The sequence below is a fragment of the Micrasema longulum genome, unplaced genomic scaffold (genome assembly GCF_059751315.1).
Source record: "Micrasema longulum isolate JH-2025_06_02 unplaced genomic scaffold, ASM5975131v1 h1tg001837l, whole genome shotgun sequence".
In the NCBI taxonomy this organism is placed as follows: domain Eukaryota; kingdom Metazoa; phylum Arthropoda; class Insecta; order Trichoptera; family Brachycentridae; genus Micrasema; species Micrasema longulum.
The window spans coordinates 126,538-154,432 of record NW_028279011.1 but is presented as its reverse complement, the minus strand read 5'-3'; the positions used below and the strand labels follow the sequence as shown (position 1 = coordinate 154,432).

At 29.4% G+C, this 27,895-nt stretch overlaps 1 protein-coding gene across 3 annotated transcripts in view; it reads right to left on the bottom strand.

Moving 5' to 3' along the window:
* LOC148273775 (BAR/IMD domain-containing adapter protein 2-like 1) overlaps window positions 1–27,895 on the bottom strand; it is a 349,284-nt gene that overhangs the window by 216,717 nt on the left and 104,672 nt on the right. For all 3 annotated transcript variants that reach the window (XM_088238213.1, XM_088238211.1, XM_088238212.1), the window contains exon 2: window positions 26,400–26,447. The gene's annotated coding sequence lies outside the window, so the exon portion shown is untranslated. The remainder of the gene's footprint in view (window positions 1–26,399; window positions 26,448–27,895) is intronic.

The following is a 27,895-nucleotide window of genomic DNA, read 5'->3' as shown; positions in this document are numbered from 1 at the left end:
TTATAATGCATTCGCGTTGAGATTGGTTTGAGTTATCTGATCGAGAATCCGCAGTCGCTTCCGAGATGGTTCTACACATTCAACATCTTGAGGTACGGCACCAGCGGTAAGATCCAAGATTATCTTCCTCCTTTGGAACTGTCGCAACACTTGGCAGATTTTAAATTGCACAATGCACATAGCAAAGCAAACAAAATCTGTATAGGAATTCGCAGAGGGATACTTTTGTTTAAAAAACTGAAAAGAGATTTACAATACACAAACTTACTTCTAACAAGATATCATATAAAGTTATAAATTAGTTTTTTTACTAGCGCCTCTTTGAAAAAATGAAATATTTATTTTATTTATTTACTTAACTTTTTGTAAATGGCAATTTCTTCCAACCAACCAATAAAATAATAGTTTTATTTTTATAATTCAAGTTACAGAACATATTCAATAGAAAAAAAGATTAAAAAGCTAAAGACATATTAAAATAGAAATAAACGTAAAAAATTACCTTATATCAAAACTATTACTCAATAGGAAAAGGGTAAAGGAAAGAGAGGAAAGAGGAAAGGAGGAAAGAAGGAAATTGTAATCTTTGACAGAAAGTGGTAAAAAAAATTTGGGAAGTGGTTTAATGAATGCTTTTTTCCAAGTTTCAGGAAAATTTCCAGTATTTAAAGAAAAGTTCATAATGTGAGTAAGATAATAGGAAAAATAAAATGTATCAATCTCATACTAAGCTGATCACTGCCCATATATTTGGTTTTTATAGAAAGTAAAATACGTTGAATATCAGTTTCTTGAACGGAAGAAAATAAAAACGGTGGATAATTGTAAGAAGGTGCCATACTTAAACGTCGGAGAGTGTTGGATTTAGTGCTGACATCCAGTATTAGTGGAGGTGTGGCAAAGTTAGTATTAAGATCGTCTAGGTTGACAGTTGAAGATACTGTTATTTTAGGTTTACCGGCGCCAAGAGGTTTTAAAAACGACCAAGATTTGCTAGAAGAGTTTTGATTTAAGTTTGTGAGGATATATTTCCTATATGTATTTATTAAAAAATTAGGACAGGGATGAAGAACAATTTAGAGAAGGTAATATGGAAATCTAAGCAACAATTGTTTTTAAGATTCATTAATTTCAAACAGCATACTCCTATAGAACAAATTAACTACAAGTCTTTGTAAAAAAATAATTGAATTCACATACTCTTGAGGATCGCTGGACAATAACTGACCATATATTTTTATACAAAATCATTAATTCTAAATTTGATTGTAATGAGCTCTTGGATTAAATAAATATTATTATACCAACACACATGACTAGACAAAATACACAATGTTATTGTCACCCTTCTGAAACCAACTATCTTTGTTACTCACCTTTACCGCGTATACACAGATTAGGAAATGAATGTACCTCTCATATCTATATTTTCAACTCGATTCTCTGTGAATTCAAACCATCTCTTTATAAATATTTTATGATGTTCTATGGTAACGATTAACGAACTATTTGCAAAAGCTACTTATTAAAATGATCTGGTGTTCACTCATCTTTTATTCATAATATACCGACTTTTTTATATTTTTTGTATGCTGACATACATACATGTCAGTACATATTTTTCCTGTTAATATTATTTTTATTTTAATACCCATGCTTTAATATTGTTTTTCCATTTAATTTTTTTTTATATCGAACTAACTCATTTTATTGTTGTCGCATAATAAATAAATAAAAAAAACATAATTAAAAAATACATTTTTTTATTTTTTAAAGAAATATTTGCGTTCTTATGATTTACCCAAATATTTCATTTTGAGGGCCATTTTTAACGAGTTGTAAATAACTCACTATTAAAAAATGGAATCACTTTGGGGTAGAGTGGGATTCGAATCACAGACCTTTGGTCCGTGAGTCCGAGACACTAGCCACAGGACCACAACCCGATTAAATAACTAACTACATAACTAATAACCTATCATTAGCTGGTTAAAGTAACCAATTTGCACACTGTGTAACATTTACCATTTTGCCTATGTTTGAATATCATAATCTTAATGACTCCCTAAGGGGTGAAGTCCAGTAGTTTGTTTACAAAAATTTGGACAAACTCAAAATATTGTAATAAAAGTATTTATGTATAGTAATTAATTAAACAAACTCAATCATCATACGATTTTTCTGTAAGGGTAAACAGAGGATACTATGGAGAAATATTTTTTACTTGGAATACTTGGAAATCTCGGTTACACTACATTTGTGCGTATCATCAAATGTATAAATATTCACATTTTGATGTAATCATCTTTCTGTATTTATTGAATTTGTTTATAAATTAAAGCATGTGAAAAATAACATTTATGCATGCTTTCTGTGTAAAATAAAACTTAAACCCCGGAGGAAAAATTTCGACTCGCAAACTGCTCTTAGCTAGAAATCACAAATAATAAAATCAAGTGGAGATATGTTTGCCTTGTTGTGTTGACGCGTTGCCTATTATTCTTGTGACTCTTGGTTCTATTTCTGGCAGGGTGAACGAGAAATATTGATCTTCAATTTTTTTTAAACTGAAATATTTCATTTTTTATGGACTGCCACCTGAAGCTTTTGACTGATCACTTTACCTTCATCCAACAAATGATCTAACTACGTTACATGTGGTTAACTAATGTAGTGCCCTTTGCACCACTGGCTGGGAAAAAAAAACAATGACGCCGGTACCATAATTCAAAAATTCAGTATCATTTTCATTGTTTTAGTAGGTGTAAGTAGGTGATCCTGAACAAAATATGACAAAATTGTTACTTTCGATAATTATTTATTTTACTAAAACATCTTCAAAATAAATCATATAATTTAATCAAAAATTTATTCCTCACTGGAAAATTGGTAAATCATGATTTGATTTCACATTGCGTATCCCGTAATACATTATGTACTTTTAAGTAAGTTAATATCAAAAACGGCTGTTATAATTAATTAATTTGTTTTTTTCACGAATGTGTCTTTTGACATACATTGTGTTTTTTATTGCAAATTTTTGACAAACTTTTCTTTTGGCCATCGGTTTTTTGGTTAACTGGAAGATATTACTTCTAGAAACAATTCTGCCAAAACTCATATTCTTTTAGATTTAAATAAATAGAACTCGTGCCGAGGAAGACATTTTACGATATTAGTTTAGTTTGGCAAGCTATTTTTTTACTCAAGAAATATTTTTTTCTCAAAGACTCAAATATCCATTTTAAGAGTAGACTTTTTATTATTAACATTTGAAAAATGATTCCTTTAATGGTGACTTGTTCTAGTTAGCAGTAATAAATTATCTTAAATATGTATGTTTCCAGGGCCTCCAAGGCATAATTTTATCCGGAGCACAGAACGGGGAGGGGGATGGAAGGTATTGCAACTAGCTGTTCTGTTGTTTGTTTTATTTATTACTCTCCTACAAAATTAAACGCTAAATAAACATCCCTGTCTCCAGCAGCAAGAAATGCGAGACGCTGCACTTCAAAGCGGAATGGAATATTCATAAATTCTTTGTAAAAATTATTCATATCTGCGTTAATGTAGTTGAATAAACACGGAAATTCATTTTGGAATTTAAATTTTTTTGTTTATTTCTAGTAAACAATAAATAACGTGTTTGTATTCTTCTGAATAATACATTTTTAAACACGAAAATATTTTTGACCAGAGTAAATTTTTTGTGTAAGTGCTCTTCATTAAAACGTCAACGCACAAATCATAAAAAAAACATTTTGACCATATCAACATAAAATCATGATTCTTTTATATTAATCGAATTAAAAACAAAATGTTTGATTTAAGGTTTTTTGCATCATGAAAAGCTGGGAGGCTGAATGAAAACGATGAATCAAACCAAACAAAACAGAACAGAACATCCATGCTTAAAAATATCTTAAATATATTAAAACAGAGAAGAAAAATATTTTTAAGTGGGGAATATGGTCGTTTTAGCATTTACATTTCAAACATTCCATTTTCACTTTTTATTGACTAATTTAACTGGCAACTTTACAAACGGCGTAATATTTACAACTATGTCTTTGTTTAAATATCTACATTTATTTATTGACATACATATGCAGTCCATTTCCTACACCATTGACTTAATTTTATACCCACGCATAGGCCATTCATCCTGTATGTTGGATTATATTTGTGCGTTCATAAAATTTTGATTTTATTTGTATTAAGTAATAAAACATAAGCTTAAACAAATTATTAGTTATATTTAATAAAATAAGTCAAATTTCATAGGTTCATGAAACTGAAATTTTCACGGCTTGAAATAATTTTCTGAATTTTTTTATAATTTCGTTTCTTTGATCCAATAGAATGCTCTTATTTAAAAACATTAATTGCTTAAAATTCATGCCTTATGTAATTGAAGCCATGAACAAAAGACGAATTACTTCAGCGAACGGTTAAATTAAAAAGTTCTCTAAAAGGGATGATTACAGTTTTTCGAATGTCTAAAACTGATTTAGAAAAAAATATTTCACTCCATAAAGGAAAGGAAAAAACAGTTCTTTACAAGTTTTTTTTAGCTACTTAAATAACAATGGTATTACAATAAATTTATTCCATTGATGGAGTTATTTTTTACTTGTGAAACATTATCTTAGGAGGTCTCAGCTTGTTTAAAATAGCATTTTTTCCTATAGCAGATACTAAATATTTATTTCATCAACATAATGAAACTTAAGTTTGTGTTTTTAGTTGATTAATATTAGTTTGCTTGTAAAGAGACGTTCAATAAAAAAAGGAAATTTGCGTAGTCAAGTTTTGAACTTTTTTTGGCATATTTTTGAAAAAAACTGTTCGTTAAATCATTTCAATTTAATTTAAAACAACGTGTATTGAGGCAAATTGAGAAAAAAGTTTTTTGTATAAAATACGGCCAGAATTTTAGGCGTGTGTTTTTAATTCGGTGGCTACTCTCTGGTAAGAATCCAAAATAAGGAAATCAAGTAGATATAAGTAAGCCTTTATATGACAAATAAAATAAACAAAAACTTAGGCATAATATCTAACGAAGGTTATTTAGGATTTTATTGGACTGTATATGTATACATGCATAGATATACTCGTATTAACCGCTTTGAAATTATTCACTTTTTTTTATTTTATATTAAAACATAATAATTCACAAAAGATGAGTCGAGAGTTCACAAATTTGGAATGCGTCGCGCGTTTTATCGCTTTCGCGACATCTTTGAGACTAGTAAATGTTACTACTATTAAATTATATGTATTTATACAAAGAAATAAGGGTAAGGAATAAAAAAATATGTTCTCATAATTCGATTTATTTCCTTTTTGGTCTATTATAAAGATAACTCAAATTTCGCCAACCGTTTAAAACAACTTATTTTAAAATGTATTTTATTACACCTAAAGGCTATAAATTAGATAAATTAGAAATTTCCAATACCGATTTAAAAAAAAACTTCGTGTATAATAGCTTAATGAACAACTTATCTATATTAACTACTCAAACTATTGTAAAAAATTCACCAATTGTTCTTTAATTTTTTTAATTTTCAGAGATAATAATTGAAATTCATTAGCCTCACCAATTAAAAACCTGAGCCACAACAATATGACTATTAATTTGAACATTAAAATAATATTACATCAATTCTTGTATTTATTACGCAAGATTTTGTCAAAATGACTTACAGACAAAAATAATTCAAAGCACTTGCTTTTTACCATTTTGAATTATCTGTCTTTAATATTTTTGTATAAATTCGTTGAATTTCATAGTTTAAATACCAGTATTGAAGAGGTTGCAAAAATGATAAACCGGTCCCCGGTTATTCCAAATTTGTGGATTTTCTCGAAAACTCGGCTTTTATTTTTAGTTTCTACAAAAAAAATTCACTAGCAAACTTAAATATTTTAGAAATAATTCCGTTGTCTATACTATTTACCCAAATATTTAAATTTTCAGGCACCTAAAAGTAGAAAATAATTTGTTCTGGGAAAATGAAAATATAGTTGTGATCGAGTGGGACTAAGCCTTTGATTCTAAAGAAACAGTAATGAAAATGTAAAAAAAGTATTGAAAAAAACAATCCATTTTAGAAACGTTGTACTGTTAAAATAAATAATGCTTTAGAAACTGTCAAAATATTTTAACGATGTTCATTTTTAACAAGAAACATTAAATATATCGCATGTTCCTACAAATGTCAATGTTAAAAATAATTATAAATATTTGTTTATGTATTTAAAAGCTGTAGATGTAAATTTTAAATAATATGCACTAGATAAACAAGTCCGTGTGCACTCTAAATACATTTTCCGGACTAAATCCGCTAAAAGATGAAATTCCAGAATTTTTTCATATCAAAGGGCGTAGAACTAGACTGGAATCAAAATTAATTTAGGAATGCAGAATTAAAAATTCATTAGCTTTTGTACAAGTTGATAAAAAATACATGAAGCGTGTATATATAGTTAAATTAATAATGAAAATGCGAGTAAATATAGCGGAAAAATTAAACAAAAGAAACCATTACGTTGGGCCGAGATAATAGAACGCCACTTTACTCTATCTTTTCACACATCTTCGTCAGCACTTTCTTTACATGTATACATCTTCTCAGGCACCCACGTCGATTATTTCAACATTTAACATTTCTATCTTCAAGTATTTTTAAATTTGGTCGAGTCGAGTCCTTCTCAGTTTTCCTCGCTTTCCGCATTCATCTACATCATCGTTAGTATTTTATGTCATTTTGACTTTATATTCGCTTTTCACGACAAAACTAACGCAGCCCTCCTGTTTTGATCTTGACCTTTTGAGAAAATTCATGGAAAAGTTTTTGACCATTTTTTTAATGCGAATATAAAATTGCTATGTAGCACAACACAGAAGCGGGTGTAGTATAAAATATTTTTAAAAAACACTCTTTGTTTATATAAAACCTAAGAAAAATTGTTCGACCATTTTCATAAGTTTTTCTTTAAAAAATTATTGAAAATACTTCTCGAATAGTTTAAGAGTAATAGTGCGTCCACAAACCGCAAACTTGTGTACGTTTTAACCCTGGCAAAATTGATAATTTAAAGTTTGTAAGACTTCCAAGTTTTTCGTAAATAAGACGAACCGTGTGATTTATTGCGTAATGTTGTCTGATGGATAGTGGGTCCCTGACCTTAAAGCTTATACAGGCGTGTACTCTGGATACTATAAGATATTCCCGTAGGGAATAAAACGTGATGCCGTGAATTTACAAATTCAAAATGAAACATTTCTCTGAATTTAATGTTATTTGAACCGAGATATCTCTAACATTTAAACGTTATTCCGATTTGAATATTTTATGCCGCTTACAATTGGAAGGACGATATTTTAGTCAAAGGAAAATTAAGAGCTAAAAGGATACTTATCCTTATTTAAGGCATCTTGTTATATAAAGAACCTTTTAAAAATTTCGTGTTTATTTTGACTTACAAATCTTATTTTATTGTATCAAAAATACTTATCGAAAATTAAAGCTAGGTATTAACAGTGTTTTTTTTTTCTTTCTTATAAACAATCGTACCTACTCTACCTATTTTAATTAGATAATAATTTACATTTTTACAAAAGTTATAAATTAAAATTTACCAAATTTTAAAAATTTTTAGCATTTACAAAAAAATTACAGGTGAGTACAAACATAATAAGTAATAATTCAAAAAGAAACCATAAAAAGCATACTGCCATGCAAAATAAAAAGTAAAACTTTACATAGTAAAAAAGAAAAAAATATGGATATAAGAAAAGTGATTGAATTGAAAATCAAATTGTAAATAACTTGTCAAGAATGTAAACAAAAAAATAAATATACATACGTAATAAAAAATCAATTCCAATAATTTATTTGACTAATTAGCGTTTTCACCTTCTAGCGGATATCTAAAGTGCTTGGTCATAGTGGCGAGCGTTTTGCGACGCGGCACGAACGCGGTACGCGGTGTATTGCCGCGCTGGCGCGGTCATTATGGACACTACATTTGTTACCATATGTTTGAGTCCACCATGCCCGCGCCGCGCCGCAAAACGCTCGCCTCTATGGTCAAGCACTTGTTAGCTTGTAAATATGTATAGTACCTTTACAATCTTGAAATAATTTACAAAAACAAAAAAAAAAATTGTCGTCATGTTCAAGGTCAGATTGTTGGGGCTATAAATGGTCAATTTTTAAATTCTTTGCGATGATATCTTCAAGTTCTATTGACATTAAATATGTATTTTTTTAGGATGATCCCGTGCAAGTTGGATTTGTTCCGACGTTTTGGCTACCTTGCAGGAGTCATCTTTAAGGCACACACTACAAAGCTCTTCGAGACATTGCATAGATTTATTATAGTACTGTTAAGCGTGATGTCCAGATGTTTACTAAAACTTGTGTTTCTGTAATTATTTTTATTTGTTGTATTCTTCAATACGATACGTGCTACCACTTTCTATTATCGATGAAAAAAATGTTTATGCTTCTAACTTCTTTTCTACTGATTTGATTGAAGATTTTAATATTTACAAACACATGCAGCGTAAAGATCTACATTTCGCTGAAAACCGCACTTAAATCGGTTAAGCCGTTTAGGAGAAATTAAGTGACATTACACGTACAGAAGAATAATATATATAAAGATAAAAACATATCCTGTTAACTTCGCCAGCATGTATTGAAAGAGGCATATTCACGTGTTAAATTCATATACATTTTTGTAAATATTTATTTATTTCCTTTCTTCTTCTTCTTCTTCCAAGTCAGTCCCTCAATGCTGAGGATCGTAATCACCATGAACACTTCTGATTAGTCTGTTCCACTCTAGTCTGTTCTCAGCCCGACGAACTGACTCATCAAATTTTAGCCCCGTAGCCACCTTTATTTGGACAGTCCATCTATATGGGAGTCTACCCCGGCTTCTCCCACCTTCAACTCGGCCAGACATTATTGCCTTTTCTAGATTGTCTGGCTCACGTCTAGCAATATGTCTTAAGAAAGACAGTATCCTTCTCAAACACACCACTGATGGACGAGTTGTAATATGAAGCTCTTCCAGTATTGATGACTATTTGACACTCCCACTTTGACACCACCATTCTACATATCCAGCGCTCTTCCCATAATATATTCACCGCAAAGGTTGAAGAGTTTTAGTGACAAGATGCAACCTTGACGCACACCTCTTTCTGCTTTAAATGGAGCTGACAGTGCATTCTCCATCCTTACTCTTGCTGACCCATCCATATATAAATTTTTCACCAGTAATGTGAGATGCTGTGGTACACCCATCTCTAGCATGATCTCAAACAAACGTTGCCAACATGCACAGTCAAAGGCCTTTGCGTAGTCAATAAAACGCAGTAACATTGGCCTATCGAACTAACAGCACTTTTTAATCAGCTTCCGAATGTTTAGGATCTGCTTCCGTGTACCCTTCCCTGCCACAAAACCTGCTTGTTTGTAGGGAATTTGAAAATGAATACAATTCTCTTCACATTTATTTATAATTGAAAGAAGAATTTTGCTGGCATGCTCCATGAGGTAGATTGTTTGATAATTTTCACATTTACGGGTTGATCCTCTTTTATTGAGCGGTATTAAAATTGACTCTGTCTAATCATCGGACCATTGACCTGTTCTCCTCATTTTCAGACATATATTGTGGATAAACCAAACTCCTTTACACCCTAGATGTTTAATGAGTTCAGCGGAGACGTGTAAAATCGAAATAGTCCTAAAGACGATCTCCAAAGAATACATTCACTAGAAGATTAAAATGAAATCATACTTGTACTATTATTTATTAAATACATTTCCAAGCTTTTGATTCTAGTGTAACGAAAATAATGAGTAACTCAAGCTTACACTGAGAGCAAACAAAAATCTAGCTCCGCCGAAATTGAAAATAATTTTCTTTTGCACTATTTGTTCGGCGTATTTGCATAGTAAACGAGAGAGAAAATTTAAAATGAGAGGGAGGGAAAATCACGTAAATCTGACTGTGAAAAAGGGGTGTATTGGGAAGAATAGGGATTCTGAAAATGTGAAATAAAAAAAACGGTGACATTGCTCACCACTGTTCATTCAGTTTGAGTGAAAATGAAACAGACGTAAACGGACAGAATACCAAAATATTTCACGCAGTGGCGGGAAATCATAATTTGTTTAAATGTAAGTTGTTAAAAAAGTTTGTTACGTTTTTTTCAGAATTAAGAGAACAAGACAACACAAAAAAAAGTTGATCAAATTAGTCAAAAATTCAAAGCATCTACACCGTAAACTACACAAATATCACCAGCAGCTTTGGCAGCTTTATTTCTTAAATTGAACGCAAACAGAAAGAAGCGTCAAAAATGCTCACATTCTTCCACTTGACATTCCATTTTGAAGGCTTATAATCATTTAAATAATATGTACAACGTAAAAGCAAATACAATATCTTGTAACCCAAATTTTTTTTGTATGACGCATAACCTTTACCATTTTGTTTTTTTCTTTTGGTGCACATTTTATGTTCGGAAAAAGCAGACAAAGCTTATGTTAACATCTGGCATATTTTTTTATCTATCCCTAAATTTTTTTTACACCACAACAGGCCAGGAGGCCCAATAAAAAAATATCACATACTACAAATACCGATAAAAAAAAATGAAATGGATTTAGAATAATGTATTTTTGAAATAAATATGAATATTGTGGAGAAATGTTTTCATACATAAATGTGAAAAAGAAATTAAATAAAAATACGTATCTAGAGGTCAAGATTGTGACAGTGTTCGAAATAAATTTGAATGGGGGGAACAAATAAACATGAATCGTGACGTATTAGGGGCGTGGCCAATGGAATGACCATTTTGCAGGAATTCAAAATTTCAAATTTAAAAACTTTTTTTATGCTTCCAATAAAAAGCAAAAAAAAAATTTTTTTAGACAGTATTTCATAGACGATTATTACTTTAAAAATGCAAAAAAAACTGATATTTTCCTATTACAGTGATGAATTACAACACTGAATTCCCAGGCTTGAGAAAAATTAGATTCTTCTTTGTGTTCTCACCGGGAATCAAACCCAAAACTTTCTGTGCGTGAGTCAAGCGTCTTGACCACTCCACCACGGAGGTAGCCTGTTGTAGATGGACTTATTAAAGTTAAAATAATCGACGAAAGAGAAAATAAACACGAAAGCACATGTTCGGGCGGGTATCATGACTTTTAATTGGCTAGGTTAACGGATCATTATACGTATCGTGTAACATGCAGAACCAACTTGCCAATGGTTATGCCGGTTGGTAGAGCAATCTTGCTACTTAATCGCATCGCCTCGGATGTCAACATAATCACGACAGTGGGCCTTCCCTTAGAAAAGCACTTTCGAACTTTTAACTTTTCTTTTAACATTTTGTTATATTATTTTAATAACGTAAGTATCCACTGTTATTGGTGATCTTTTATTGTATTTAGAATGAATTAGGTCTTTTTTTTGTAATGTTCTAAATATCTGAAAAAATAAATGAAACATTCACCCTGATCAAAAAAGATTTCGTAAAATTAAAAAAAAGAAACTATAATAAATTATCATATATACGTGATGCTTCCTAAGATACTTCATTGGTAGTCCAATTGCAGCACATTTAGATATTTGCTTATTACGTAGGGGCAAGATCATCAGTCGTACGCGTATGATCCAGTCCGAGACTGGAAATATTGCGGTGAAAAAAAACTATAAAATAAGATCGTTTTCTTGATAACTTAGAATTTGAAGTAAGGGATGAGATGTTCAGATGATAGGGGGATAAAAATAGGGTTAATCTAGATAAGAACTCCAGCATTCTAATCTTCTATCGAACTTATCGAGATGACAGAGTTTCTATGGATACTGAAAAGATATATTGAGTTCGGATAAGTCTTTGAAGTTTATATGACCCAAAGAATTACCTAGCAGCCAGTTTGTTTACATGCGAGTGTTTTAGTACTTATTTTAGCCATTTATTTGTATAAATTAATTAATCTTTTATATACTTTACTGGTTGCAAATAAAATGTTTGTTTTAGTCTTTACCTAAAATAAATAAAAACATAAATATACAATGTCAAGAAAATTTTATTTTATGGAAAGGTTTCCTATTTTCTATGACCTAAAAGCTCCGCTCCGTGAGAAGTATTTTAGTGTGTGGTTACGAGTTGAGAGACACGATGCATAGACGAAGGAGATCGAAAAATATTTGAGACCTTCGAGATATGGACCAACAGACGAATCCTTAAAATTTCCTGGAGAGACCAAATGACAAAGTTCTCAGCAGGATCGAAGAAACCAGGCACGTTTTAAACACCATATTGGAAACGCGTACAGAATGGACAGTTTATATGAAAACTATGATAATACATTCAAAACCTTTTTTATAAGCTATTTTTTATTTGAATAGTGTTATGTTATATATATACATACATTTAGTTAGATAATTTATATAGCGACGTTTTTGTGAAAATCACCTCAAGAGCGCTGTACAATAAATAAGTATCCCTGCGGGTCTTGCAGCTACAGAGCGCATGGACGGTAAGTAACTTCACAAAAGTCAACAGATGGAACAGTTGAGGAAATGTGGATGTTCAAACTTGGGCAGAATGGTGAATGTTACACAGTGTGTAAAGTGGCCACTTGAACCAGCCAATGACAGGTCATAAGCCCTGTAAATGCCTAGACTTCCATATTCCCTTCTCAAAAAATTTTCCTTCTCTGTTGAAATAAATTTAAATCTAGCTCCCATTTACATTTTGTTATAATTTGACAATGAAGTAAAATCTTCGAATGATATTAAAATAAAAACATAAAAAAACTTTTTTTTTTAAATGGGAGTTATTATAATTATTACAAGTCTTGCAGCTACTGAGCGCATGGACATTTGATATTCTAGACCCTATTTACAAAATTATTGGTTGATAACGTTTACATATTAAAGCAAGATTACCAATCGTCTTGCAGCTACAAAGCGCATAGATGAATGGAATTCTAGCAACTTAAAATAAAATCAATAAATTTACAAAAAATAAACATTGTCGCCTTGATTATGTTTTTGTTCTGGCCGGACACTGTCAAAATTCAAATATTATTTTCAATCAATACTATGGTGACGTCACTGGTGTTAAGTCAGGGTAGATGCACCCTTTTTGCATTCCGACTTTTTGCCATTAAAGGGGTGGGGGAGAGTTATCTCATTGTTATTTGGAATGTGATCTGCATTACTAAATGTGCAGTCGTGCCTGACACCAATAAATAAAGCAATGATGCCCCGCACCAGCCATTACGTATATTTTATTTGAAAAAATATTTTAGCAGAGGTGGAGAACTTTTTTAAAAATATAATATTTTTAAATAAATAAATCAAATTACTCTGTTTTATGAACCACTTATTTGATGTCACAACCGACTAGTTTCGGCAACTCACGTTTCCCTCTTCAAGGGACTATTATAACTAAATATACATCCGTAAAATAAACCGTGCACATTGGGTGTCTATAAGGAAAGAGGAAGGAGTAATTGTGTTTAAGATGGGGTTCAACTTTACAGAGAAAATACTAAAAATAAGGCTTTGACTTAAGTTTACTTGATTATTTATAATATTATAATTTTGTTTGACGGTTTTTTTTATTTTGAGAATTTCTAAATTATTTCATTGATAAATTTTATTATTTAAATGTAATATTTTTATTCCATCTTAAAAATTAAAAAATAAAAAACTTATAATAATAATGAAAAATACATTTTTAAAAATGGAATATCTTTATCTGTTTTATTTACCTTGGACACGTAAGACAATACTTTTGAATTTTAAAAATGTTTTCTAGACCGCAGATCTAATTACAATGAAAAGTTAACCGAGTTACCTTTGATAGATAGGGTTTTCTTTTGACATTTCTTGGTGAAACTTTATTTCAATTATAATAATAAAAATACGTTTTTAGTTTTATTCCACTTTTATTTATATTTTTAACAGTGATCGGGTTTTTTATTTTTTCAATCACCAGTCTGACTATGTCGGTCACGACGAAACATATAAATAAAAGTGGAATAAAATTTTATTATCATCATCAACAATATTCATTTTCCGCACATAATGGTGCATAGGAAATTGTATATGTATGTGATAATTTTTGTTACATGAAGGCAAGATAATCAGTCCAGGGACTATGAAATATTCTAGTGTAAAAACACCATTTTAAATTAATATTTCATGTCAATCATGTCGGAAATCGAACCCGAGATAATGTCAACCCTTATGGTAGGCAAACGTGATGACCATTACAGCATTAGGCCGACGAATATGTATTTTTATTATCATAATTAAAAGTTACCTTAAATTGTCAATATAATCAAATTAAATTTCCGATTTGAATTTTTTTTAAAAACCTCTTCATTTGCATATTACCAACAAAGACAATTTAAATGTTCTGAACACATTCGATATGTTCAATAGGTTTATTTATTTCGTAATAAGAAAAAAATAACCAGTACATCTACAGATTTTGGTACAGTAGATAAAAAATTATTTATTTAGAAATATTTTTAAGCTATGCTTTTAAGCACAAAATACTAAAAGAATACCTTTATTTCATTTTTGAATACTTATTTTTGTTGAATGGTATTTTACTATTATTATTGCGAATAACTTGTTTATCACTCACTATCATCTTCTACATCAACGGCGCAAAAAAAAGATATTTTATGCAGAAGGTAATGTGATTAATTAAAATTAGTATGTAAGAAAAAATGTTCATTTAGTCATAACTTGTGAAAGACACATCCGGAAATCAATGCACACTATCACCTGACCAACTTTTGTCTAAAAGACAGAGCTGAAGGTGATCCTGTAGGTTAACAAAAAATAATCAAAACATCCAAAATACCGATAGTTAGGGAAATAGTAGATTACCTCAATCCTTTACTCGGAAGTAAAGATAACAATATAGACAACTACAAAAACCAGTAGCACCCCTAGGTACCACCAAAAGGTCAGTTCAGTTTGAAGAGCAAACAATTTGCAATTATCGCCGTCACTCTTGCGCTCTATTACCGATTCTGTAAATACACGACATCGTTTTCTGCTGTCATCTCCAACTGGTATAGGAACTCCCCATAAAAAGAAACTAAAACACTTAGATTTATCAAGATATGTTAGACATGTCATAAGATACAATAGTTAACTGAAAATACATATTGTACATCATTATTTGTTTTTTTAAACAAATTTTATGTTGCTTTTTTAATAAATAATAATTCCTACTCAAACATATTACAACAGAGATGAAGAAAATTTAAGAGAAGGTAATATAGAAGTCCAGGCATCTACAGGGCTTATGACCTGTCAATGGCTGGTTTAAGTGGCCAATTTACACTCGGTGTAACATTCAAGATTCTGTATATATTTGAACATCTATATTCCTTCAATTTTTTCATCTGTTGATGTTTGTGAAGTTAACTTCCTACTTGTTTGACAGGCAAAAAATATTGGTATTTATGAAATTAATGGATCGCTCATAAAGCAATATTTCTCACCAAATAAACATTTTGTCTTATGCTCATTGTTTAATGATTATTATCTATTGTTTTCATTTTGTTACCTGTGCAGCAGAAAAAAATGTTGTCAATTTCTGGTCTAGACTAAAATATGACGGTGTCTATTTCCAAATGAACACGATCAACCGATCCACATAAAATCCAAAAAACCCCTTTTTATTTCATCTCTAATGTACCTGTAGATAGTTTATTGTTTAAAATATGCAATGTGGAATCAAATAATCACGCTGTTCGCTGTTGAAATCCGTTAATTTATTATAAAAATAAAATATTTATAACGCCATATTCAATTGAATCGAATCTAGACGGATCTACTTTTTTGGAAACAATTGGATACTACATAAAATATTTTAATGATCCAATCACGTTGGTTTTCATTTCAACTATCAATTATTTATGGAGTTTTATTTTAAATTAATTAAATCATTTATAAAAAGTATTTTGCACAAAATTTATGATAACAATCTTCTTCTTTTCTACCTCCGATCCTAAGTGGAGCATGTGGATATTACCAGTTGCCTCCAGGAGACTAAATCGCCAGCCAGCACTTTCGCCTCCTTCCACGTCAATCCAGCGCCCTTTAGTTCCGCCGAATAAAGTCAAAAGATCGTCATCGACGGCCTTCCAGGATTTAAAGAAGAGGCAATTTGGGTTTAAGCTCTCCTGAGGCGTGCGCAGCACGTGTCCAAGCCAGGTCCACCGCCGCATCCTCAGGACGCTCGTTATTGGAGGCTTCTGCGTCCGTTTACAGACTATAATGTTAGTTATAAAACCGATCCACCTTATACCTAATATTCTCCTCAAGCACTAACTCTCAAAACTCAGAGGTTTGGTGTTCTGAGCTTTGGTAAAGTGCCAAGATTCGCACCCATATAGGAGTACTGGCATTTTACAAGAGAATAATACAGCAAGTAAATTTATATGACATTAATTTTAATTCCTGTTGTAAAACAATTAACAATTATAGTAAATTGCATTCAATCTTCCCAAAAATACTGAATTGGTATTTTAAAATATACTTACTATTTATTATATAAGCATTACTTGAATAAATATTTGATTGGAGTAAACAATAGAAAAATACTGGTTCCTATAGGTCCCCAAGGAACGCAAAAATTATCACTATTTATTTCAATTAACAACGTCTACAACGCGATAAAATCCATTTCAAATTCATTTTTTTTTTGTAATTCAATGATACCTTGGATTTATGTGCATATTACTCTCCTGCTTCTAAAAAAAATCTGGAAAAAGTTAATTATTAACTGACTTAAATTTACTTCTTAAATTTATTTTATCCGAGTTCAACCAGTGCGGTGTTAGCAAAAGTGTTAAATTGGCTTCTGTCTTTAAATTTATATATTTATTTATCCATTCAAAGTTACACTCGTTTTCATATTCATGGATTTATTAAGGCTTTTTAGGATGTGTCCATATTAAGCCATAATAATTAACAATAAAAAATAGATAGTTAAACCAATAAAATTATTATTGTATGTGATGTTAAAGAATAACGTTAAAAAATAATCACATTTAAATATTTGTTTATCAATTATTCGGTTTTAGTTACATACATAATCAAGTATTCAAAATAATAATTTCATTAAAATCAATAGAAAACAATTAAAAAACATAATTGAAATGAAAAATAAATTAAATTATTTTAGTACGAAACAAACAAATATAAATTAATTTTTATGTAGGTACCTATTGATTAATTTATTTTTTTTTTAATATATTAAATTTATAATATAACTTAATGTTGTAGTTGAACATGAATAATAAATATTAAAAATAACATGCACAAGTTTTTTACGTAACTTAAGGCTTTTGTTGTTTTTAAAAGTAAGAATATCATACGATTTTACCATTTTAAAATGCCGTTTTATTAAATGTATAATAAGGAAATATCACTTTTTTTGCAGCTAAATTATGTCAAGTAAACAAAAAATTTTTGCTACTTCTTAGAAGCATAAAAAATATTTTTGAATATATAAATTCGAATTCCCGCAAAAAAGGTCATTCCATTAGCCACGCCCCTCATACATCACGATTCATGTTCATTTTGAGCTTTGTTCCAAACCGTTCCAGTTTTTTCGGAAAATCGTCACGAATCTTGACAGTCTATACTTTCTTTTTTTTTTGCACCACAACTTTTTGACGTCACAACTATCAATTCCACGTTTTTCTAGAGACATATTTTTTTTCGTTTTTTTTTTAAAGTTACAAATGAAAACATTTCTTCACAATATCCATATTGATTTTAAAAATACAATACATTTGTTATTCTTAATCCATTTCATATATTTTTATCTGTATTCGTAGTACGTAATAATTTCCAATTAATATACAAAGTAGCATTGGGGAATCGGGGCAATCTATTATGTTAAATTCTATAGGAATAGAAATAAATACATGAATGTCAAGGTCCCGAAAACCTGTACCAGCCGAACATAGGCAGAATGCTAAACATTACTGATTTTGTGAAGTGATCACTTAAACATTGTCATCCTGCTCATGTACATTAAAATAATTTCTTTGTCAATATTCCTCCCTTTAACACAGCATTCGGACAAAGGTCTCAGAATTATTTTTCTACCAAAATTATTAATTATGATTTCATATAAAACAAAGATAACTTATAATAATATTTCAAAAGAGAAATCAAAATCTGGCTGATAAAAATTCTAAAAGAAGATTTAAATAAATATTTTAATGACATTTGATATGCGTAAAAATATTTCGGGGACAGTACAGTGTTACTCTTCAAAGAGGTTTTCCTAGTAAGAACACATTCATTTTGTATATAAAAGATTTCATATGGTAATAGTAAAAAAAAACAGGTACTGACGAAATTCATCATAACTTTTTGTCAAAGGGTTTATCATTTCAAGTGAAATATCAATCATTTCTATCGTTACAAGTTCATTCTATACCGTTAATGCTACAATTAACTTAGTTCAAATTATGTTTTCGCCATCGTGTTAGGAAAGTTGTTACTTTTAACTTTTTTTTCCGGCAACAATTTATAAGAATAAACTGTTCCGTACCGTTGCAAATTGTTTACAATGATGTAAGAATATCTAACTTTATCATTTTCCGAGACCGAATTACCGTGTAGGGATTACATTCGAAACTTTTGTGGCAGAATTTTACAATTTTATTTTACACTTTACCTCAACGCGGTACCCAATAATTATTTTAACAGTATTATTATTGTTATTTTAGTTAAATAATTTACATAGCGCCATTTAAATGAAAATCATCTCAAGGGCACTGTACACTAAATAAATATCCCACCATTTCTTGCAGCTACAGACCACATGGATGATTGGAATTCTAGTTCCTCATTTTCAACTATGATACATTCAAATTTTAACAGATAGAAGCTAGATTACAGCACGTTTTGCAGCTACAGAGCGCATAGACGGTAAGGAATCAAGCCCCCATTTACATCATATTTTAATATGAAAATTAAGATTATTGTTTGAATGGTTATAAAATAAGTTTTAAAAAACTTGTTTTTAAAAACAGCAGTTAGATTATGACAGGTCTTGAAGCAACTGATCGCATAGACGTTTTAAATTCTAGACCCCATTTGCAGAATGTAGGCATTTGATAACATTTATATATTCAAGCTATATTACCAATCATCTTGCATCTAGAAAGCTCATACATGAGTGAAATTTAAAATAAAATCAATAAATTTACAAAAATAACACATTGAGCACAGCAGGTAATCTTCAAGTGTTCATGCTAAAAATTTAACAATAAAAAAAAAAACACTGTCTCTATTATGTGTATACCATAATTATGTTGACAAATTTAATAAAGTTTTTGTTTTAATATGAAGACATATTAACGTTCTTACGATTTACAATTTCGAGGGTCATTATCAACGAGTTGTAAATAACTCACTGTTAGAAAACGGGCATCAAGTTGGGGTAGAGTAGATTCGAACCACGGACCTTTGGTCCCTGAGTCCAAGACACTAGCCACAGGACCACAACCCGATTCAAATAATAACTATTCGACATGTTTGATGAGTAACTTTGTAGACTGTAGATAGTTACTGTCTATGCACATGAGGATGAAAAATTTAGTGCTCTGTGTGAAATAGAACTGGAATCTTGACTAGACGGCTACACGCAGGTTAAAATTCCTGATAAAGTTAATCGAGTACAAAATAGTCCGCCTCGTAGTCTAGTAGTTGCCACTTTCGATTTTAATTGGTAATTTCACTCAGAATCTCATATTCGGTAACCAAAATACTTTTTCTGTATTAAAAGTCAAATACATTGTTTGGTTTGACAAATATTAATTTCAAATTGTTCATTATTGACGCAATATACATTGTCAGACTGGTGAAAAACTAAAGCAATTTTCATTTTAATAATATTTTGAGTATGCCCAAATGTGTGTAGACAATACTGAATTTCACTCCTTAAGAAGTTGTGAGGGTTGAAATTTATTGCAATGGAGAGATTTGTAGGTATTCACCCACATCAATAAAGTTTTCAGCTCTCTAATTTCTAAAAAAATGTGAATATTTAAACATAGACATAATGTAGAATGTTCCAGTGTATAAGGTGGTCAATTAAACTGGCCAATGACAGGTCATAAGATTTGTAAATGTCTTGACTTCCAAATTCCCTTCCCAAAAATGTTTACCCTCTCTATTACAGTCGAATTTTTATGCATTTAATACTAGTAAACCTATGCAAGTAAGAATGGTTGTCAATCATAATTTTATGTATTTATGAAATTAATCAAACTGATGACAAAACCCGCTCACTCGAGAAAAAAAATCAATTAAAAGTTTGCAAAACCAAAAAACATGTTAAACTCAATGACGTTTATTGAATAGACTATATATCGTTATTCCTATTTTTCATCGTAGCTATATCTCATAAAATTGTTCCGGGCTCTAATAACCGGCCGTTGTCGTGTGAAAAATCACCTACCCAAAAAATTATATAACAAATCTCTTATAAGTAAAGTTATGAAAAAAAATACAAATTAAATAATTTAAGTGATAGCTCTAACACTTTTGAGAAATCTTAACATTTTAGTAAAATCGAGATAGTAAAAAAAAACACTTTACTTTTATTGCATCATTTTAACTATAAAAGCATAAAAAGAAAAAAAAACAGATGTCAATTATACTTCTTGACTTAAGCAACTTAAGCATAGTTAAAAATAGCACAATTTAAAAAAAAGTTTTTCGCAAATATCTCAGTTACTTCTTCAATGGAGATTTCTAAGTGTGCTTTTAACACCTTCATGTATAAGTAGAGAAACTAAATAAAAAAAAATCTGCAATTTAAAAAAGCATGTCACAGCATTGATATACGAGTATATGTATATAATATATGCAGCACAAAGCACCCGTCTTGTGTTCCATTCAACCTAAGTTCAGGAACCTAACTTGTGTCAAAAAACGTAAAACAGCGCAAAAAGGCGCGACTAAATAAATAAAATAAATAAAATAAGTAAAATAAATAAAATAAATAAAATAAATAAAAAAAATAAAATAAATATAGTAAATAAAAAAAATAAAAAAAATAAAATAAATAAAATAAATAAAATAAATAAAATAAATAAAATAAATAAAATAAATAAAATAAATAAAATAAATAAAATAAATAAATAAATAAAATAAATAAAATAAATAAAATAAATAAAATAAGTAAAATAAATAAAATAAATAAAAAAAATAAAATAAATAAAATAAATATAGTAAATAAAAAAAATAAAATAAATAAAATAAATAAAATAAATAAAATAAATAAAATAAATAAAATAAATAAAATAAATAAAATAAATAAAATAAATAAAATAAATAAAATAAATAAAATAAATAAAATAAATAAAATAAATAAAATAAATAAAATAAATAAAATAAATAAAATAAATAAAATAAATAAAATAAATAAAATAAATAAAATAAATAAAATAAATAAAATAAATAAAATAAATAAAATAAATAAAATAAATAAAATAAATAAAATAAATAAAATAAATAAAATAAATAAAATAAATAAAATAAATAAAATAAATAAATAAATGTACAGTAAACTGGCATAGAGAGTTAGTCTTTTTTACTCTACTACGCGTTTTGCACGGCAATGTTCTCGCGAGAATGCTTATTTTTCGGAACATGATTTTAAAATATCGTTCTTTGAAGCATTATCTCTGTTCAAGTATACCTCAGGGTATTACAGATATATCGGTTACGTATGATTTTTTTCAGAAATGTGTTTTTTTCATATGGATTTTTTCACATATGTTTGATGAAGTTAAATCATTTTACTATTTTTCTTCGTCATAAAAGAAAATGCTTTTATTTTATTATATATTCCCTTCTATTTTCCAGAACGTTTATTCCCAAAATACTTTTATTCACTGTTCTATGAGGGTAAAAATTTACGTTTAATAAAAGTCAAATTTGGAAAACTCTCGAGTGCTTTCCGATTTATATATACTGAAACTTTTTCTATTTCCGTGTTAAATTGTAACTTTTGTGGATTTTAGAATCCACGCAGCACAACTGAATTCTTATTCCAGATAATTCAAATATGTTTTAATGTTTCATCATTGAACAAGAGTTACTCAGAATTTCAGAATCATCTTTGTATTATTTTTATCATCTTGAAACTTAAATACAAATTTTAATTTGTGCCATATTTGAAATACTGAGCAAATTAAACGCTCGTTTTAAGTACTTAGACTATTGAAAGTAATTAAACTATTTCATTAAATCTAACTTAGATTTTCGAATGAAAAAATATTAATTTGTTTGTTTATTAAGTTTATTCATTACTTTATTCTGTGCCTGGGTGGATGAAAAATACAGTTCTGTGTGTGAAATGTAATTAAAACCCTGGACAAGTGATTTCGACACGATGCGAATTAGGTTAAAATTATAGAATGCAAGTCGATTAGTGTAGTCGTTTTCGCGTTCGCCTACTGTGCTTGACTCGAAATTGACAGGATTTTATATTTAAACGTCTTGCTAAATAAATATTTCACATTACTTTTGTTGAAAATTGAATCCAAGACTTCTTACATGATAAGCAAACATTCTTACCACCTGATCACGAGACGGACTATAAAAATTCATCTTCCAGAGTTTTTATTTTTTTTATTTTCACGTAGTATTTTTATTCACACGCAAAATCTAGGCAAAAAATTTAATCAAAATGAGGACATGTTCTGAAATATAGTATTCATTTACTAAATTTCAGCAAGTTGTGTTGTGCACGACACAATATTTACAGAGTTTAAATTTACCTTATATTTGATGGCTTCAAATTGGTGCCAATTCATAAACTCATAATTATTATGCCCTCAATAGGATTTCGTGAGTTTGCATTTAATCAGGAATTTCAGTAATTGTTATTGATTGTACATAGATTGACTTGTGAACTAATCGAGTAAAATTTAATGTACACAAACCAGTTTTGTACTAACTATAAAAATCATATATGTAACCTACTTTCATTTTGGAGGATAAACGTGGAACCATGTTTAATTAATAATCTTAAATCGTCACGATTAAACCATCGATTAATCATTTATATTGAAATAAAATCAAGTGAAATATGGTGCCGTGTGAGTTTATTTATGTCTTATTTAAAACACTTATTTTATTTTTTTATATTTCATTTATATTTCAATAATGTTTGATTTTTTTTTTTATGATAAAATTTTCAGGCGTTGCCTAGTATGTAGGTGAAATTATTCAATTAGATGAATCTCACCCGCATAAATAAAGGTTTCAGCTCTTTAACTTCACAAACATCCACAGATGAAAGAATTTAAAGAATAAAGATGTTCAAATATGGCAGAATGGTGAATGTTACACAGTGTGTAAAGTGGCCACTTACACCAACCAATGACAGGTCATAAGCCCTGTAGATACCTAGACTTCTATATTACTTTCTCTTAAGTGTTCTTCATATCTGTTGTAATACGGTAATTATTGATTTTAGTGTTTTGATCTTAATTCTGTTTTTGATTCAAATTTATTCGTTTGATGTGTTTAATTTACTGATTATTGATTTATACTTTTATTGACGATTTCAAGCGATTTGATAAATCCTGTATAAAAAACAATAATAATATAATGTCTGAATCGTATATTAAATATAAAGTAAGGTAAAAAAAAGCCGTGTTAGAAAAAGATGCATATGTCCATTTTTGTTTCTTTAATTAAGACTAATTTAAATATTGCTCTATTATCTGAGCAACCATGCAATTATTCTTGGAGCACATTGCTGGAAGAACTCGATGTGGTTAATGTGAGTCCTATAAAATGGAGTCTAAATACATTCTGGCTTTGAGTATAATTCTCATCGCTTTATTCTGTAGAACTAGAATGTATGCTCATATCAAATATATTCTTATCTGCATGATAGAAGGATTAAAGGGTTATTTTCAAAAAAACAGCGTTTCATTTCAGACTATAAGTAAAACAATTAAATTGTATTTAAATGTGCAAATTTTTTGGTACCGAAAACTACTAACTTTTAATTATCATATTAAACATTCACATAAAAAACCAAAATAAGAAGGAATTATGGTACTTTAAATTGGACTAGAAGTAACCGATTATTTATTTTAAAACTCAATTATTAACATATTACAACAGAGATGAAGAACATTTTAGAAAAGGTAATAAAGAAGTCTAGGCATCTACAGGGCTTATGACCTGTCAATGGCTGACACAAACATCAACAGATGAAAGAATCATATATAAATTTATTGTATTTTCGCATGTGCATATATATCGTGTATGAATGTGTGTATATATATGTATATGTATGTATATGTGTGTATATATGTATGTATGTGTATATGTATGTACGAAGTATGTATGCTTTATATTTGTGTATTTAATTGTATTTTTACATTTATTTATTTTTCTTTTCTTCTCTTTTGGGCTATAACTGTTTTTTTTTTATTTCTTCAATATAGTTTTTTTATTTATAGGAAAAATATTCGTAAACCATATTTGCCGCAACAAATCGGTTTCTTAGAACAGGCATTTGCCCATATAGGAACCGATTGCAACATTAGGCGTAATAATATTTCTGGCTTGCCGACCCTTCATATACTGAGCCTACTCCTAGTACTAGCAGAATTTTGCCAGAGTGTTTTTTGTGCCATTTTGTAACATTGTATGTATAAACTAATAAATAAATAAATAATTAAAATTGAAGGAATATAGATGTTCAAATATAGGCAGAATGGTGAATGTTACACAGTGTGTAAAGTGGCCACTTAAACCAGCCATTGACAGGGCATAAGCCCTGTAGATGCCTAGACTTCTATATTACCTTCTCTTAAATGTTCTTCATCTCTGTTGTAATATGTTAATAAAAACAGCTCCCTAGGAAGTTGAATCCAGTCCTTGTCTACAAAAATTTGGACAGACTCAAAATATTGTTGAACTCAATTATTGTTAAAGTTTTAAGTAGAATGGATTCAATGAACTAACTTCAATGAAAATTTTAATTTCAAATTGAAAATAGTTCTCCCACAAGCGGGGTTTAGACTTTAATTTAAGAGTTGTTCAATAATATTCATTCCTTTTCAGTAATTTATTTGTGTGGGTGAATCTAGTTTAGTTTTGTCTTATTCAAATGTCTGTAGTTTATTTTTAAATCGTTACCAAGTTATTTAGAAAAAGTTTTTTTATTTCATAGCGTATATTCTTATTAAACCAGCTAATTTTCTTCAAAACGAAATGTTTATCATTTACTATTTTGATGTGAATACAAATGAACATCCTTTGGTTCGTTCTCGGGTCATGTATAAGTTTTTCCGCAAACAATATTTATCTACTTTGCAAAAACTACATGGATTACACAATATTCAAAAAAACTATGACTAACTAGCCCGTTTTCTATACTATCATATTATCGCTAGCAAAAAGTTGCGAGGTGGCGTCACAGCGCTGCACGCGGAGATCTACATTTGGGCTTGTGTGGGCACGGCGAACGCTCAGTTTAATTATGTCTCTGAAACGAGTTGGTCGATTTTATTGATAGAATTTTTTATTAAGATTTAAGAACGTGAGTTAGACATTTATAATACAAGATTTATAAAATTAACATTTAATATTGAGATATTGTGAGAATGCCGCATCCTGTAAAACATGAAACTCTGGAACAAAATGCACGCACTTCGACTAACAAATGTACGTAGTTATGCAGAAATCAGTCAGTCCACAATTTAAAAAAAAAAAAAGGGATGTTGGTGTTATCGGGTGCAGTAAGGTCGATTCTTTGTTCTGCTAAAAACAGTCAGACCGCTTTTATACAAAAAACTGTAATAATCACCTTCTGAAAATAGTATCTATCACAAAAATGGCATTTCTCAATTTGCAAAGAAACCACAGTACTAGAAAAAAATTACGGTACTTTGAAAATCATAAGAACCGGTCAAAAACATAATTAGATTCTAGTTTGTTGTATAAAGAAACATGTGTATTCATTGTTTATCATTTGTCAAAGTCAAAAAATTCCAACTGTTGTGCAGATTTGATTATTAACTCGTTTTATAAAGGTGTTATCATCTCAGTTTTACTTTTTTATGACTGGCTGCTTTCTACATAGCTACGTTCAAATGCAAAACGTTGATTGCAAGAAAAGAAATCAGAAAAAATATGCTAGAATTCGAATTTGGAAGGTGGAAATAAAGTGCCCATTACAAGTAGCGAATGTTACTTGTACTGAGCGTATATTTTATCAATAATATTATTTATATTACTTTTCAGTCGCTTACCTTAAGTATCTTGTTTTGCAAGTGGGGCCAAAACTACTGCTTTTTGATCTGAAAATAATAAAAAAAACTCTTATAAGCCAAGTTTTACAATTATTGATCTTGGTTTCGGCAAAATTTAACCCCCGACGAAGTTTATAAATGGTGTTAAGGAAAAATAACTTCATTGTGTGATATAAACAGTCCAGACACGTATAGGATGAAAAGCCTTCTATAAGATGATGGGGAGAGATTTTGTCGCTAGGAAACGTGATCCGAGGGAAGAAAGGTGAAATCATTTGAAGAGAAATAAAAAAAAATAGTTTCCTCCGGATTAAATGGGTTTTTTAAAAGCATTATGATGTTCTGAAATATTGTTCGCTAAGAGCATCGTGTTGTAAAAATGTATTTTTTTATTAAATAAATTAGAATTGATTCTTATATTTAAAGCTCGAAGTTCAGTTAACGAATTAATGACAATACCTACATAAATATTGTTTAATCACTCTATATTCAAATGGATTTTTCAAGGACGAAACTTTTTTTTCACGGCAATTTTTTAAATATTATTTGATTATTATTTTTTAAAACCCGTCAGGTTTATACGGGGCCATGTTATTTCACGCTTGGTTGTGTACTCATCGTATGCTTTTTAAATTTGATTTCAAATTTGTCTCCATTATAATTTTGCAAGTAGTAAGGTATGTCATTGTAGTGGATAATGCCATTAAATATAGTATTTTTCACTGTCCTGCATTTGTGATTGCTTTTTTAATGTGGTAGTGTTGTTGTTGTCTTGTGTTATATTTGTGGACTTTAGCATTTTTAATTACTCAATAACTGTTGAGTCATTTTCCTTCTTTTCCAATGTTATGTACAATTTTCATCGTCTTAATTTTTGTCAAGTATTTTATGTCGAACTTGTGTCTTTTTATACAGTTCAGTCGAAGGAATCAAATTGGTAAAGTTGTCTATTAGTTTTATCGTCTTAATTTTCGTCAAGTATTCTATGTCAAACTGGTGTGTTTTTCCTAGAAATCAGACTGAGGAGTCAAGTAGGGTAAGTTGCATATTAGTTTATTATTTTATTTTGTTGTCTTTGTATCCTTGTTCTGTCTGTCTTGTTACCGGTTTCCCAGAAGGCGATCATGTATCTCAATTTGCTTTTAAGGTAAGTTTTTCTTCCTTTTTTGGCATGTGGTCTTTAATTTTGTAAAAAAATCTATGTAATAATGCTATTACTTTAGTTTAATAATATTATTATAATATAACACGTTTAATAATCTTTTTTAAATATAATAATAATAATAATAATAATAGCACGAGCATACAATATTAATTTGATTTTGATGATGATAAAGTAAAATACCTCAAGTATACTTAGACAAATATTGATTTACAAAACGCATTTCTAATACATAACATTTTTTTAAATAAAATTTGATAGATATAATTACAACTTTAGTATTCTTATATATTAAACACCAACAAGCTACAAAAAGTGGCTTGGTGGGATTTTA